Raw genomic sequence first — 18,230 nt, 5'->3', positions numbered from 1 at the left:
TGTACAGACCCCACTGCAGCCTCTTTTTCGAGACTGCCTGCCAGTCAGCTGAGCTTCCTGATGTGCCTTCCAGTTAGGAGCTGTTGGCTCAGGGGAGGGGAGGGAGGAGGCTGAGCTGCAGATGGGGCCTGTGCCTATAACTGAGCATGGCCAACAAGCAGACAACAACCCTGGTGCACAGGTGGTTATGCAAGTGGGGATGTAGCCACCTAGGGAGAGAAGGTGCTGTATTTGGGAACACTGCCTGGCCTCAAGGAAGAGGTAATAGGACCTGTCTTTCAGGGATGCCCTGTGCTCCTTGGGTGGATGGCTTGGGGCTTGAGACGAGGGAAGGCTTTGAGTTTCAGCTCCAGAGTGCTGTTCTTGGTCCCAGGGCTTTTTCCTGCTCTGTCTTGTGGTTGGTGGAAGCAGGCCCAGGTGACTGTGCTGAGGGATCATATGGGGCAGCAGAAGACTAGCACAGGCTGAGAAAAGAAGTGTGAGAGAGAAAATAGTGAGGGTGTTATCCTCCTTCAGAGAAAGACAAAGCTGAATTTAGATAACTGAAGAAGTCCTGAGAGCACACAAAGCAATATTTGGCACCAGATGGGCTTCTATTGGTTTCTCTTTCCTCCCTGAGCTCGTTAGCTTTCAAGACCTGGATTAACACCAGATGGCACCAACAGGCTGCAGTGGCAGCAAGCAGCATTTAACAGCCTCAGCACACTCCCCATTGAGAGGCAATATATTCTAGAATATTGTAGACCATTCAGATTTCCAGATGACTGTAGCCCCAACGCATGACACACAGAGCAGAGGAGCTGTTTGCTAGGCCTAGCTGATTCACACAATGAGAGAGAATAAAAGGTGGTTGTATTATTTGGAGATTTTTTGTTATCTAGCAATAGGTAACAGCAATGTCTAATGTACTACTATTATTACGTTTTATTTAATTGTGTCTTTCCTGTGAGATGGGAAGCATTAGGACAATACGTGCTGCGTTTCTGGCATTAAATGATTACCAGGCCTAACACAGAGTTTGGCCCAGCGGCATTCATGGAATATACCTAGAGGAATGAATGAATGAGTGAATGAATGAATGAATGCTGTGATCAGAATTCCTTCAAGTTGGGCTTGGAGCTGGTAAGAGGAAAGTTTATAGGCATTTCACATGGGGAGTTCTTTATGAAGTGTGTTGTGTGTGTGTGTGTGTGCGCGCGCGCGCACACGCACGCACGCGTACATGAAACTGCAGGAGTTCTTATATGAGTTTAATATGTACGTATTGGTCTTGGTTGCCTGAACAAGGAACCAAGAATATGAAGAGTACCCTCTGCACTCATATTCCAAACACACGGGCAGTATAGACAGGTAGCATCTAACCACCAGATGCCTCTGAGATATCTTGGGCTCGGGAAGGGGCTTTAGTTATGTTGTAAGTCATTGACTCAGCTGCAGGGCTTGAGGCCCTTTGGAGCATGTGGTGAGCCACCATTAAATCCCTGGATCAGTCATCAGGGTAGAAATGAGATCTGAGGTTGAGTAGCAGAACTCCTATCTAGCTGTTAAGGGTAACAGACAGTGGGACCTGAGGTGATCAGGACTGAAGATTCTAGCATTGACATCACTTGACATCACTGAGGAAAGAGCCAGTATTTCAGCCTCTAGCATCAGAGAAAGCAGTAGGAACAAGCAACAGGAACTCATGTCCAAAGTCTTCGCCATGGAAAGTGGCAGTGTGTTTACTGGAGCATCTGTCATATTGTGGGGCTGGCTGCAGATCTGGGAATCAACAGTTCTAGCTTGGAGACCTCTCTGTTCCCTAAGGCCAGAATCCCAAGGCACTCAGTGGGGAGGAAACCTCAATATCATTGTAGATTTTGGGGAAACACTTTACAAGCCAAACCTGACCAGACACGCATCACCCCTTTATGTAGGGCCCTGTGCTAGTGTCATATGTCAGGGACTCACTGGGGAGGTAATGAATGAGCAGGAATAAAGGAGCTTGGGTCTTCTGTCCTCAGCCCTGTGACCACAAAGAGATATTGCCACTCTGCTCTCAGATTCCCACTGAGCAACACTGAGTTGGTGGTGGGCAGGGGGGCGGGTAGCTGGAAGGAATGGGGATATAGAAAGCAAACACATGTTCAGGAAAACGTGTAGGCTCAAAATGACATGAGGAGAGGTGATGTGTATACCTAAGGCTGATTTCTGGCACACAGCCTAGAACAATAAGGAAATTAATACAAACAACAAACATGTTGATGGGGGAATCTGATTTTCAGAGCTAAATCATAAGATTGAGATGACCCATTTTCAAAAATGACAAAACACAAATTGTACAAAGAAACAGGACAACATGGCCCATTCCAAGTTAAGAAGAAAAAAGAAAAAGAAAAAAAAGCAGAAAGTGTTCTGTGGAAGATCAGATGGTGAACTTACTAGACAAGTACTTTAAATCAACTGCCTGTATGATGCTCTGAAAATTAAAGAAGTCAAAAAATTAGATATGAGTAAAATAAAGTATTTACAAAGAGATACAAAAACAAAAAGAAGCTAAAAGGAAATTCCAGCGCTGATATGCACAATAACTCAGATGAAAATTTTACTAGAAGTGTTCAAGAGCAGGTTTTAGCACATAGAAGAAAGAATCGCTGAACTTGAAGGTAGGACCATTGAAATGATCAAGTCTGAGGAACAAAATGAACACAACTAAAGAAAAGGGAAGAGAGCCTACTGGAGCACTGACATAACATAAAGCATTTTGGGAGTTGCAGACAGAAGAGAAAGAAAAAGGTAAGAGAGATTGTTTGAAGAAATAATGGCTGAAAACTCACCCACATTCAAGAAAGACATGAACATAAACATATTCCAATCAAAGCATAGAGCTTGGCAGAATAGTGACAGAGAGATGATCCAACTATATGTTAGTTAAAAGAGACTCACTTTATCAAAAAACACAAATAGTTTGACAGTGAAAGGATGGGAAAAGGTATTCTGTGCACAAAATAACCAAAGGAAAACTGGAGTATTTCTACTAATATCAGTCAAAATAGACTTAAAATTAAAAAAAAAATGTAGAGGAGACAAAAAGAACAGTATCTGTGATTCCAAGTTTCAATAGAACATGAAGATGTAACTAATATAAATGAATAGCATTTAATCACAGATCAAAAAAATCTATGAAGTTAAGCTTCATAGAATGAAATGCAGAAGTAGAGAGACCCCCAATAATAGTTGGAGAATTCAATATCCCATTCTCAAAATTGGATAGAGCAACAAGCAGAAAATTAAGGAAACGGAGGGCTTGAGAAACTAAAAAAAAAAAAAAAACCACCCCACAAAAAAACAACTAGATCTTACTCCCATATAGAGAACACTCTACCCACAAATAACAGAATACACGTTCTTCTCCAGGGTACATGGGACCATTCCCAGGATGCACCGCATGTCAGACCACAAATTAAGACTCAACAGAATCAATAATAGAGATATCACACAAACTATCCAAGCACAATGAGATGCAGTTAGAAATCAACAACAAAAGGAAAACTAAAAAATTCACAAATTGGTAGAAATTAAACACTCTTAACAAATGGGCCGAAGGAAATCACAAGTAGAATACTTACAAAATATTTAAGTCAGTGACGATATCCTCCATGAGGGTTCTGCTTGTCCCCTTCATACCCGCCTGCCTTCCTCCCTCCAGACGAGCTGGCTGTGTGGTGACAGGCTAAGGAGGAAGAGAGAAAGGAAGACCAAAAGAAGGAAGATCTGGCCACATCTGGATGGTGTCTGCAGTGCTAGCAGGGGAGGTAGCAGCAGTGTTGGCAGTGTGGGCTGCACCCTGTGAAGGACAGTATGTTGGGGGGTGGGTGGCGGCTCTCTCCCCACACTTTCCTCCAGACACCTGGGCTGTGGCCCCTCAGGTGAAGAAGATGAATAATCTCTCCTTTTGTCACCCATGTGCCCTCTTCTTCTGTCCACCTTGCCCTGGAAAACTGGCTTTGAAATTACCCTTTTTGGGGCACCTGGGTGGCTCAGTGGGTTAAAACCTCTGCCTTCAACTCAGATCATGGTCTCAGGGTCCTGAGATCAAACCCCGCATTGGGCTCTCTGCTCAGTGGGGAGCCTACTTCCCCTCTCTCTCTGCCTGCCTCTCTGCCTGCTTGTGATCTCTCTGTCAAATAAATAAATAAAATCTTTAAAGAAAAGAAATTACCCTCTTTGCCACCTGATCCAACTTACATGCCAACGTGTGATGAATTTGAAAACTGCTGGACTTACACCAGTCAGAAGGAGCAGACCGAAAGTACTCTTCCAGAGAAAAGGGTGCTATTGAGAGTGTTTCCAGAACTCGAACCAGTCAAGGCAACAGAATTGCCTGTATTTTGTGTGTTGTTCACCCAATGCCTTGTATGCTTTACTCTTCTCACATGGAAAGGCTGTTGATTTTGATCAGATGATCAACTTTTACATATCACTGAGATCATGGATTAATTGTAGTATATTCTCGTATGCTTATTCTGGGTATGGATCAAGTTCTGGGAAACCAACAGAGAGGAATCTCTATGCAGGTAGAGGAGCTGCCTAGCTTGCTCTTAGGACAAGATGTGGCATTCACCCTGAAAATGTGATCGTATATGGCCAGAGTAGATGTACAGCTCCATTTGTAGATCTTGCTTCTCGGTTTGAGAGTTCTGCTGTTACTCTACATTCTCCTTTGACCTCGGGAATGCCACTCACTCTTCCTGATACCAGAAGACCTATTCCTAAACATGGACAAAATCTCTAATCTCGTCAGGATCAGTACTTCATGAGACTGAATAAAGGACAGGCAAGACTAAGTAGGAAGATGGGTAGGGGGTGATGTGACTAAGCTCACATAGGGGGCTATGTAACCAGGTTCACAGAAAACCCACATGTGGAGAGAACAATATGGCAGAAAGCTAAGGGCCAGAGAAGAAAATAAGGAGACCAGAGGAGCTGCTGGCTGAGAAAATGGCTGTTGATGGTGGATATGGGGACACTGGAGACTGGGAAGGTCGCTGGAACCATGTAAAGAAGTTCCTCAAACAATCTGGACCCTTCACACACCCTGAACCGAGCACAGAATCTCTCCAGTTTTTGTCAGATACTTGTAAAGTTCTAGTCAATGGAGCTGGTGGCTTAGGATGTGAGCTCCTGAAAAATCTGCCATTGTCTGGTTTTAGACAGATTCATATTGTGGACATGGACACTCTAGATGTTTCCAATCTGTTTTGTTTCTTAAATTCCACATGTGAGTGAGATCATATGATACTTGCCTTTCTCTAATTGAATTATTTCACTTATCATAATACTCTCTAGTTACATCTATGGTATATATCTATATATACCACATATTCTATATCCATTCATCTGCTGATAGACCTCTGGGCTCTTTCCATAGTCTGACTATTGTGGACATTGCTGCCATAAACATTGGGGTGCACATGCCCCTTTGGATCACTGTATTTGTATCTTTTTTTTTAATTTTTTATTTTTTTATAAACATGTATTTTTATCCCCAGGGGTACAAGTCTGTGAATCGCCAGGTTTACACACTTCACAGCACTCACCAAAGCACATACCCTCCCCAATGTCCATAACCACACCCCCCCTTCTCCCAACCCCCCTCCCCCCAGCAACCCTCAGTTTGTTTTGTAAGATTAAGAGTCACTTATGGTTTATCTCCCTCCCAATCCCATCTTGTTTCATTGATTCTTCTCCTACCCACTTAAGCCCCCATGTTGTACCACCACTTCCTCATATCAGGGAGATCATATGATAGTTGTCTTTCTCTGCTTGACTTATTTCGCTAAGCATGATACTCTCTAGTTCCATCCATGTTGTCGCAAATGGCAAGATTTCATTTCTTTTGATGGCTGCATAGTATTCCATTGTGTATATATACCACATCTTCTTGATCCATTCATCTGTTGATGGACATCTAGGTTCTTTCCATAGTTTGGCTATTGTGGACATTGCTGCTATAAACATTCGGGTGCACGTGCCCCTTAGGATCACTACGTTTGTATCTTTAGGGTAAATACCCAGTAGTGCAATTGCTGGGTCATAGGGCAGTTCTATTTTCAACATTTTGAGGAACCTCCATGCTGTTTTCCAGAGTGGCTGCACCAGTTTACATTCCCACCAACAGTGTAGGAGGGTTCCCCTTTCTCCGCATCCTCTCCAGCATCTGTCATTTCCTGATTGGTTGATTTTAGCCATTCTGACTGGTGTGAGGTGATATCTCATTGTGGTTTTGATTTGTATTTCCCTGATGCCGAGTGATATGGAGCACTTTTTCATGTGTCTGTTGGCCATCTGGATGTCTTCTTTGCAGAAATGTCTGTTCATGTCCTCTGCCTATTTCTTGATTGGATTATTTGTTCTTTGGGTGTTGAGTTTGCTAAGTTCTTTATAGATTTTGGACACTAGTCCTTTATCTGATATGTCATTTGCAAATATCTTCTCCATTCTGTCAGTTGTCTTTTGATTTTGTTAACTGTTTCCTTTGCTGTGCAAAAGCTTTTGACCTTGATGAAATCCCAATAGTTCATTTTTGCCCTTGCTTCCCTTGCCTTTGGCGATGTTCCTAGGAAGATGTTGCTGTGGCTGAAGTCGAAGAGGTTGCTGCCTGTGTTCTCCTCAAGGATTTTGATGGATTCCTTTCGCACATTGAGGTCCTTCATCCGTTTTGAGTCTATTTTCGTGTGTGGTGTAAGGAAATGGTCCAATTTCATTTTTCTGCATGTGGCTGTCCAATTTTCCCAACACCATTTATTGAAGAGGCTGTCTTTTTTCCATTGGACATTCTTTCCTGCTTTGTCGAAGATTAGTTGACCATAGAGTTGAGGGTCTATTTCTGGGCTCTCTATTCTGTTCCATTGATCTATGTGTCTGTTTCTGTGCCAGTACCATGCTGTCTTGATGATGACAGCTTTGTAATAGAGCTTGAAGTCCGGAATCATGATGTCACCAACTTTGGCTTTCTTTTTCAATATCCCTTTGGCTATTCGAGGTCTTTTCTGGTTCCATATAAATTTTAGAATTATTTGTTCCATTTCTTTGAAAAAGATGGATGGTACTTTGATAGGAATTGCATTAAATGTGTAGATTGCTTTAGGTAGCATAGACATTTTCACAATATTTATTCATCCAATCCAGGAGCATGGAACATTTTTCCATTTCTTTGTGTCTTCCTCAATTTCTTTCATGAGTACTTTATTGTTTTCTGAGTATAGATTCTGTGCCTCTTTGGTTAGGTTTATTCCTCGGTATCTTATGGTTTGGGGTGCAATTGTAAATGGGATAGACTCTTTAATTTCTCTTTCTTCTGTCTTGTTGTTGGTGTAGAGAAATGCAACTGATTTCTGTGCATTGATTTTATATCCTGACACTTTACTGAATTCCTGTACAAGTTCTAGCAGTTTTGGAGTGGAGTCTTTTGGGTTTTCCACATATAGTATCATATCATCTGCGAAGAGTGATAATTTGACTTCTTCTTTGCCAATTGGATGCCTTTAATTTCCTTTTGTTGTCTGATTGCTGAGGCTAGGACTTCTAGAACTATGTTGAATAGCAGTGGTGACAATGGACATCCCTGCCGTGTTCCTGACCTTAACGGAAAAGCTTTCAGTTTTTCTCCATTGAGAATGATATTTGCGGTGGGTTTTTCATAGATGGCTTTGATGATATTGAGGTATGTGCCCTCTATCCCTACACTTTGAAGAGTTTTGATCAGGAAGGGATGCTGTACTTTGTCAATTGCTTTTTTAGCATCTATTGAGAGTATCATATGGTTCTTGTTCTTTCTTTTATTGATGTGTTGTATCACATTGACTGATTTGCGGATGTTGAACCAACCTTGCAGCCCTGGAATAAATCCCACTTGGTCGTGGTGAATAATCCTTTTAATGTACTGTTGAATCCTATTGGCTAGTATTTTGGTGAGAATTTTCGCATCTGTGTTCATCAAGGATATTGGTCTATAGCTCTCTTTTTTGATGGGATCCTTGTCTGGTTTTGGGATCAAGGTGATGCTGGCCTCATAAAATGAGTTTGGAAGTTTTCCTTCCATTTATATTTTTTGGAACAGTTTCAGGAGAATAGGAATTAGTTCTTTAAATGTTTGGTAGAATTCCCCCGGGAAGCCGTCTGGCCCTGGGCTTTTGTTTGTTTGGAGATTTTTAATGACTGTTTCAATCTCCTTACTGGTTATGGGTCTGTTCAGGCTTTCTACTTCTTCCTGGTTCAGTTGTGGTAGTTTATATGTTTCTAGGAATGCATCCATTTCTTCCAGATTGTCAAATTTGTTGGCGTAGAGGTGCTCATAGTATGTTCTTATAATAGTTTGTATTTCTTTGGTGTTAGTTGTGATCTCTCCTCTTTCATTCATGATTTTATTTATTTGGGTCCTTTCTTTTTTCTTTTTGATAAGTCTGGCCAGGGGTTTATCAATTTTATTAATTCTTTCAAAGAACCAGCTCTTAGTTTCGTTGATTTGCTCTATTGTCTTTTTGGTTTCTATTTCATTGATTTCTGCTCTGATCTTTATGATTTCTCTTCTCCTGCTGGGCTTAGGGTTTCTTTCTTGTTCTTTCTCCAGCTCCTTTAGGTGTAGGGTTAGGTTGCATACCTGAGACCTTTCTTGTTTCTTGAGGAAGGCTTGTACCACTATATATTTTCCTCTCAGGACTGCCTTTGTTGTGTTCCACAGATTTTGAACCATTGTATTTTCATTATCATTTGTTTCCATGATTTTTTTCAATTCTTCTTTAATTTCCCGTTGACCCATTCATTCTTTAGAAGGATGCTGTTTAGTCTCCATGTATTTGGGTTCTTTCCAAACTTCCTTTTGTGGTTGAGTTCTAGCTTCAGAGCATTGTGGTCTGAAAATATGCAGGGAATGATGCCAATCTTTTGATACCGGTTGAGTCCTGATTTAGGACCAAGGATGTGATCTATTCTGGAGAATGTTCCATGTGCACTAGAGAAGAATGTGTATTCTGTTGCTTTGGGATGAAATGTTCTGAATATATCTGTGATGTCCATCTGGTCCAGTGTGTCATTTAAGGCCTTTATTTCCTTGCTGATCTTTTGCTTGGATGATCTGTCCATTTCAGTGAGGGGAGTGTTAAAGTCCCCTACTATTATTGTATTATTGTTGATGTGTTTCTTTGATTTTGTTATTAATTGGTTTATATAGTTGGCTGCTCCCACTTTGGGGGCATAGATATTTAAAATTGTTAGATCTTCTTGTTGGACAGACCCTTTGAGTATGATATAGTGTCCTTCCTCATCTCTTATTATAGTCTTTGGCTTAAAATCTAATTGATCTGATATAAGGATTGCCACTCCTGCTTTCTTCTGATGTCCATTAGCATGGTAAATTCTTTTCCACCCCCTCACTTTAAATCTGGAGGTGTCTTTGGGCTTAAAATGAGTTTCTTGGAAGCAACATATAGATGGGTTTTGTTTTTTTTATCCATTCTGATACCCTGTGTCTTTTGATTGGGGCATTTAGCCCATTAACATTCAGGGTAACTATTGAGAGATATGAATTTAGTGCCATTGTATTGCCTATAAGGTGACTGCTACTGTATATTGTCTCTGTTCCTTACTGATCTACCACTTGTAGGCTCTCTCTTTGCTTAGAGGACCCCTTTCAATATTTCCTGTAGAGCTGGTTTGGTGTTTGCAAATTCTTTCAGTTTTTGTTTGTCCTGGAAGTTTTTAATCTCTCCTTCTATTTTCAATGATAGCCTAGCTGGATATAGTATTCTTGGCTGCATGTTTTTCTCGTTTAGTGCTCTGAAAATATCATGCCAGCTCTTCCTGGCCTGCCAGGTCTCTGTGGATAAGTCAGCTGCCAATCTAATATTTTTATCATTGTATGTTACAGACCTCTTTTCCCGGGCTGGTTTCAGGATTTTCTCTTTGTCACTAAGACTTGTAAATTTTACTATAAGGTGACGGGGTGTGAGCCTATTCTTATTGATTTTGAGGGGCATTCTCTGAACCTCCTGGATTTTGATGCTCATTCCCTTTGCCATATTGGGGAAATTCTCCCCAATAATTCTCTCCAATATACCTTCTGCTCCCCTCTCTCTTTCTTCTTCTTCTGGAATCCCAATTATTCTAATGTTGTTTCGTCTTATGGTGTCACTTATCTCTCGAATTCTCCCCTCGTGGTCCAGTAGCTGTTTGTCCCTCTTTTGCTCAGCTTCTTTATTCTCTGTCATTTGGTCTTCTATATCACTAATTCTTTCTTCTGCCTCATTTATCCTAGCAGTGAGAGCCTCCATTTTTGATTGCACATCATTAATTGCTTTTTTATTTCAACTTGGTTAGATTTTAGTTCTTTTATTTCTCCAGAAAGGGCTTTTATATCTCCCGAGAGGGTTTCTCTAATATCTTCCATGCCTTTTTCGAGCCCGGCTAGAACCTTGAGAATTGTCATTCTGAACTCTAGATCTGACATATTACCAATGTCTGCATTGATTAGGTCCCTAGCCTTTGGTACTGCCTCTTGTTCTTTTTTTTTGTGGTGAATTTTTCCGCCTTGTCATTTTGTCCAGATAAGAGCATATGAAAGAGCAAATAAAATACTAAAAGTGTGGCAACAACCCCAAGAAAATATGGCTTAACCAAATCAGAAGAGATCCCAAATCGTGAGGGGGGCGAAAGGGGATAAAAAGAGGTTCAAAAAGAAAGAAAGAAAAAAAAAAGAAAAAAGAAAAAAATAAGAAAAGAATTTAAAAAAGGAAAACGAATAATGAAAAATATAAAAAGGAAAAAATATATATATTAGATAAACTAGTTAAAAAACGTTAAAAAAGAAAAAGGTAAAAGTTTTAAAAAATTTTAGCAGAAGAAGAGAAAAAATGAAAAAGAAAAAAATTAAATTAACTGCAAGACTAAAAAAATCACAGGGAAAAAAGAAAAAAGAAAAAGAAAAGAAAAGAAAAGAAAAAAAAATCACAGGGAGAAAGCCATGAGTTCCGTGCTTTGCTTTCTCCTCCTCTGGAATTCTGCTGCTCTCCTTGGTATTGAAACCGCACTCCTTGGTAGGTGAACTTGGTCTTGGCTGGATTTCTTGTTGATCTTCTGGGGGAGGGGCCTGGTGTAGGGATTCTCAAGTGTCTTTGCCCCAGGCAGAATTGCACCGCCCTTACGAGGGGCCAATCTGAGTAATCCGCTCGGGTTTGCTTTCAGGAGCTTTTGTTCCCTGAGCGCTTTCCGTAGAGTTCCGGAGGACGGGAATACAAATGGCGGCCTCCTGGTCTCCGGCCCGGAGGAGCCGAGAGCCCAGGGCCGCACTCCTCAGTGCGCCCTCAGAGAACAGCGCCCAGTTACTCCCGTCTGCCTGACCTCCACCGCGCTCCAAGCTCACCGAGCCTGCGACCGGTTCAAGGTAACACCGAGCTGTGAGCTTACTGTCGGCTCTGTCTCTGTAGCCGGCTTTCCCGTTCCAACACCCGCAAGGTCTGCGACACTCAGACACCCCCGATCCTTCTGTGACCCTGCGGGACCTGAGGCCACACTGACCCCTCGTGGGCTTTGCCCCGGTTTAGCCTCTGGAGCGATGTCCCTCAGCGGAACAGACTTTTAAAAGTCCTGATTTTGTGCTCCGTTGCTCCGCCGCTTGCCGGGAGCCGGCCCCTCCCCCCGGGGTCTATCTTCCCTTCGCTTTGGATTCACTTCTCCGCCAGTCCTACCTTTCAGAAAGTGGTTGTTTTTCTGTTTCCAGAATTGCTGTTCTTCTTCTCTTCGATCTGCCAATGGATTTGCAGGTGTTTGCAATCTTTAGATAAGCTATCTAGCTGATCTCCGGCTAGCTGAAGTAGTCTCAGCCTACTACTTCTCCACCATCTTGACTCCTCCCTCCTATTTGTATCTTTAGAATATATACCTAGCAGTGCAATTGTTGGATTGTAGAGAAGCTCTATTTTCAACTTTTTCAGGAACCTCCATTCGGTTTTTCAGAGCGACTGCACCAGCTTGCATTCCCACCAAAAGTGTAGGAGGGCTCCACTTTCTCAACATCCTTGCCAGCATCGCTTATTTCCAGGCTTCTTCATTTTAGTCATTCTGACTGGTGTGGTATCTCATTGTGCTTTTGATTTGTATCTCTCTGATCCCAAGTGATGTTGAGCTCTTTTTTAAAAATTTAATTTGTTCAGTGTTCCAAGATTCATTTTTTAGGCATCATCACCCAGTATTCCATGCAATACGTGCCCTCCTTAATACCCACCACCAGGCTTTCCCAACCCCCCATTTCCCTCCCCTCCAAAACCCTCAGTTTGTTTCTCAGAGTCCACAGGCTCTCCTGGTTCATCTCCCCCTCCGATTTCCCCAAACTCCCTTCTCCTCTCCTTCTCTCAGTGTCCTCTGTGTTATTCCTAATATTCCACAAGTAAATGAAACCATATAATTGACTCTTTCTGCTTCACTTACTTCACTCAGCATAATCTCCTCCAGTCATTCCCATTCATGTTGATACAAAAGTTCGGTATTCATCCTCTCTGATGGAGTCATAATACTCCATTGGATATATATGAACCATATCTCCTTCAAAGGACCATTCATCCGTTGAAGGGCATCTTGGTTCTTTCCATAGTTTGATGACTGTGGCCATTTCTGCTATGAACATTGGTGTATGGATGACCCTTCTTTTTACTACATCTGTATCTTTGGGATGAATACCCCGTGGTGCAATTGCAGGGTCATAGGGTAGCTCTAGTGGTAATTTCTTAAGGAATCTCCACACTGTTTTCCAATGTGGCTTCACCAACTTGCTTTCCCACCAACACCATAAGAGGGTTCCCCTTTCTCCACATCCTCTCCAACACTTCTTGTTTCCTGTCTTGTTGATTTTGGCCATTATAAGGTGATATCTCACTGTGGTTTCAATTTGAATCTCCCTGATGGATAATGATGATGAACATTTTTTCATGAGTCTGTTAGCCATTTGTATGTCTTCTTTGGAGAAGTGCCTGTACATATCTTCTGCCCATTTTTGGACGTGATTACCTGTTTTTTGAGTGTTGAGTTTGAGGAGTTCTTTATAGACTGGATATCAGCCCTTTGTCTGCAGTGTCATTTGCAAATATCTTCTTCCATCCTGTAGGTTACCTCTTAGTTTTACTGACTGTTTCTTTTGCCTTTGGAAATGTGTCTTGAAAGAACTCCTCAAACTCAACACCCAAGAAACAGATAGTCATGTTAAAAAGTGGGCAGAAGGTATGAACAGACCCTTGCTGTATCTCTCTCTCTCTGTCAAATAAATAAATAAAAATTCTTTAAAAAGAAAGATATCATTCATATATACAATGGAAAGGATGAATACCTACCTTTTGTATCAACATGGATGGGACTGGAGGAGATTATGCTGAGTGAAATAAGTCAAGCAGAGAAAATCAGTTATCATATGGTTTCACTTACTTGTGGAGCATAAGAAATAACACAGAGGACATTAGGAGAGGGAAATAAAAAGTAATTGGGGGAAAACAGATGGGGAGATGGACCATGAGAGACTGTGGGCTCTGAGAACCAAACTGAGCCTTTTGGAAGGGAGGGGAATATAGGGATGGGTGAGCCTGGTGGTAGGTATCAAAGAGGGCATTTATTGCATGGAACACTGCGTGTGGTGCATAAACAATGACTCTTGGAACACTGAACAAAATAAAATTTGATAAAATAACTCCAAAAATGTGGTGTATATATACAATGGACTATTACTCAGCCATCAGAAAGGATGAGTACCCATCATTTGCATCAATATGGATGGAACTGGAGGAGATTATGCTAAGTGAAATAAATCAACAGAGAAAGACAGTTATCATATGGTTTCTCTCATATATGGAACATAAAGAATAGCATGGAGGACATTAGGAGAAGGAAGGGAAAAATGAAGGGCATGGATTGCAAGGAGCGCTGGGTGTTATACATAAACTGTGAATCATGGAACACTACATCAAGAACTAATCATGTACTGTATGGTGACTAAATATATATATATATATATATATATATATATATATATATAGTAGAAATCATTTTAAGAAAAGAGAAAACAATCTCCTCTTGGGAGGGGAGCCCCAGCTCTTACCTCAAAATTCCTTTTGAGCATTCCTGCTACCACCTTATTGGCTTCAAGTATTGACCACCATTAGTAACCAAAAGCACAGAAAGAAAAAGAAAAACAAAACCTGAAAATTTGCTAAGGCTTTATTAAAGACTAGAATATCAAGGAAGTAAAAAGAGTATCACATGAGGTGCCTGGGTAGGTCAGATTGTTGAGTGTCCAACTGCTGAGTTTGTCTCAAGTCGTGATCTCATGGGTTATGAAATGGAGCACCTCCTTGAGGGGGGTCTGCACTCAGCAGGGAGTCTATTTGGAGATTATCTCCCTCTGTCCCTCCTCCTGCTCTCTCTCTCTCTCTCTCTCTCTCTCTCTCAAATAAATAAATCTTTTTTAAAAACAAAGAATATCACATAAAACTTACTAAATAACAGCTCATCAGGACTCTGCAGCACTGCGCCATCCCCATGTACTTTTGGATAGACGATGGAACTACTGTTCCCACGTTTACTTCCTTCAGCTCTATCTTGTACCTGGCTTTTCTTTTTCCTTCAAACTTCTGAGATGCAATCATTTTACCATGAGAGAATTTCCTCACTATTGTGTCTAGGATGGATACAAATCAATGATATTTAATGAAAATACAATTTGAAGAGTTATTATAATACACTATATAGCAGTATTTGCCACTATTGCTAGGCTGTGGTCATGGCAAAGGCATTATTAAGCCAGCTCAAAAAGGAAGTTGTCATCTCAGAAACAAAATAACAATTAGTCATTCCGTGTTTGTCAAGGAATTATAATTGAACCAATCTTATACATCACCAACTGGATGTAAGTAAGGGGTAATGTTGGTACAAAGTGTTGCCTTGCAGCATTTTCTTTATTGCCTGTCTGAGCTTCTCAGGCCAGCCTTTTTTCCCCTGAATGTTTATTAATGCAAATAATAGTGCATTTAATGCAATTCCAGCACTTGGCCTTGAAACTGTAGGTCATTTGAATTCCCACTAAGAAAATTTTTCAAATGATAAGAAGAAAATACTCTCTCTCCTTCTACAGCTGCAGAAAAGCAGATTTAGTTTTGTGACACAAAAATGAACTTACAAATGTAATTTCTGACAAATACATCTCCTAAAACACCTAGCCTTCAAAGATCATTGCTATGCCCTATAAAAGTAACCTCTATCATCCAAAAAATCTATTAAAATCTATTAACTGTACTTCATTGTCTAAGAATTCTTTTCTAGATATTAATATTTAAACAGACTCTTCCCTGTTTTCCCAGGAGTTTTCCAGTTTTAGCACTGAATGTCACACACCCCAGGAAAAATCTCAGTTCCAGGCAAACCCAGATGGTTGGTCAATGTAATCAACATCTCCGTGTTCTAGAAGGTACAAATGCAAGCCAATGTTCTTTGTAAAGTCAGAAGAATATTGTTGGCATGTAGCTTTTCCTCAAGCAGGAAGATTTGAAACCTGTGGTTGCAATATTTCTTGCTTAAATGAAGAAGCTAAGAACATGTGTTTCACTCAAAACAAAGAACTGTAAACAATAAACTTCTGTGATAATTCGAAAAAAGTCAACATGCTCTGAGTCCCCAAATGGGCATTTTTTTGTGCTCAAATACTCATAACAAATGCTCATAACAAAGTAAACATGTTAATAAGACTACCATGTAATAAAATAGATTTAGGATTAATTTTAAACTGCTCGTTAGTAATAATTTTGGTATTTACTTGGAATTTAGAGGAACTTTGAGTAGAATGGATTAATGAACTCAACAAATTTCAAAATTTAAAACAAAATGGAATATTTAAAATAAGAATGCCCGGGTGGCTCATTTGGTTAAGTTTCTGACACTCGATTTCAGCTCAGGGTCTGCTCATCCTCTCAGGATCATGAGATCAACTTCACATCCAGCTCCAAGCCCAGCTGGGAGTCTCCCTGAGATTTTCTCTCTCTCTCCCACTGCCCTTCTCCACTTCATGTTCTCTGTCTCTCTCTAAAATAAATGAATAAATCTTTAAAAAATAAAATAAAATATTAAAAATGTCCGCCTTGAATGAACCTGTAGTACTAGATTAGAATCAGGATCATCATTATGAACTCAAATTTAACTTCATGTAAATACAAATAGATACAAAAACAAGTATAGACGTGTGTGTATACATGGGTTTGTATGCTAAATGTGTTACCTAGCTTGGTCTGCAGGGAGGGCCTAAAAACAGTAACATCCCAGTAGCAGTCAGCATATCTAGTTCCTGGTCTTGGACCCACAAGGAAACATAAAAGAGCTTTTAGTAACCAGATCTGGAACAATTTGAGCAACAAAATAAATAACATAGTATAGGATCATAGCTTAAATACAATATAAATATAAGATTATACTAAGTTTTTAATAACTAAAGTTTTAATAACTAAAGAAATGGCTGAAAAAGAGAGTGGATATAAGCAACAAATATCCCCCCCCGACACACACACACACACACACACACACACACAAATCCAGTAAAAGGAAGGCAGTCGGAAGATTCTGGCAGTGGATTAACAAAGATGGAGACATAGGTCACATCACTCTTAGAAAGAACAGAAACAGGAAGAGTGACGATTTCCTCCGTGAAATTCTGAAGATGCTCAGTCCTGAAGATATGAGATGCAAAATGGGTAGAGTTGAAAGACAGGGCTGACACAAGGCTTTACTTAAAAGTTTGTACGTAAAATACTTACATTCTCCATTGTGTTCCACACCCTAGATGTAAAGTATTGGAAACCTGGATCCCCATTCTCCAGAGGATCTCTTTTCTAGGAAAACTGAGGGGTTCCCAAGAAGAAATGATCTCTGAAACCATAGATAAAATCTTTAGAGATAGCTGAGAAGTTTGGCATCTATAAAATAAGAATTACACACTGGTTTTCCCTGCTATTAGGAGTTTCAGAAGTGAAAAAGAACTGGGAGATGAAAATTATCAGAGAAATAATCCTAGAGGAAATTTCCAGAATTTAAAACACAACTTTATTTATTTTTTTGTTTGTTTTTCAGAGAGCGAGAGCACGCTGACAAGCAGGGGGAGGGGCAGAGGAAGAGGGAGAAGCAGTCACCCTGCTAAGCAAGGAGCCCCTTGTGGGACTCCATCCCAGGACCCTAGGATAATGGCCTGACCTGAAGGCAGCTTTCTGAGCTACTGAGCTACCCAGGCATCCCAAAACACAATTTTTTATATTGAAAATTCCCAATGAATGTCCAACATACTGAAGAAAGACAAAACAAAACAAAAAGATGTAGGGAGCATTATTAGAAATTCTGTAACACCAAATCTGAATAACAAAAAGGAGAAAATACAGGTTATCTACCAAAGAATAGGAATAACATCAAGTTTCTCTTGGTAACCCTGTATGCTAGAGGACAGCAGACCAAAACCTTCAAAAATATGAGAGAAAATGATTGTCAGCAATTAATTCTCCACTCTGAAAAATAACCTGGCAAGTATGAGGTAAAATGAAGATACTTTTGTAAATGCATGAATTCAAATAAATTCTCCTCAGACCCATCTTTTCTAAGAATTCTACTTAACAATATGCTCCAACAAAATAATAAGCTAACCATGAAAAAGAAAGTTAAGGTAACATGATTTGGTAGATTCAACCTAAAAAAAAAATGGTGAAGGAGTGTTCCAAAATGACAGCTAAATAGTCAGGCCAGCTCTCAAGAGCAAAGGAATATAAGACCTCAAGTCAACTCCAAGGCCCTCAAGGAATAAAGGGGAGGAAGACAACTAGAAGACAAAATATGGTAGAACACTTAAAGGAACTGAAGTTATGTGGATGGAATTGGGGCAAAAGAAAAAGAGCACCTAGAAAAAAGTTCAAGTATACAAAAATGAGTGTATTCATAGAAGTCCTGGTTTCTGATCACTTAAATTAGCAATATATCTATAGTAGGAAGAGTGGAGGAGAGGAGGTAAGTGTTCCAAAATCAATAAATCCCACCAGTCAAAACAGGAAGTCAGTAAGGATTCTCTCAACTTGATTAATAAGAATACAATAGTATAAGCATATCATTGTAAGTAAGGACATAACCACTGAAAATAAAGCAAATAAAAGCATTAAAAATGATTGCTCCTTTAAAGTTCCCATTATGAT

The 18,230-nt window shown here is 40.3% G+C and overlaps 2 pseudogenes; one reads left to right on the top strand and one right to left on the bottom strand.

The window, feature by feature from the left end:
• LOC116587519 overlaps window positions 1-18,230 on the bottom strand; it is a 592,489-nt pseudogene that overhangs the window by 367,226 nt on the left and 207,033 nt on the right.
• Window positions 3,894-4,774, top strand: LOC116587900 (annotated as a pseudogene).

The sequence above is a fragment of the Mustela erminea genome, chromosome 4, assembly GCF_009829155.1.
Source record: "Mustela erminea isolate mMusErm1 chromosome 4, mMusErm1.Pri, whole genome shotgun sequence".
Classification (NCBI taxonomy): Eukaryota; Metazoa; Chordata; class Mammalia; order Carnivora; family Mustelidae; genus Mustela; species Mustela erminea.
Note: the sequence above shows the minus strand (reverse complement) of the source record. Positions and strands in the feature narration are given on the sequence as shown.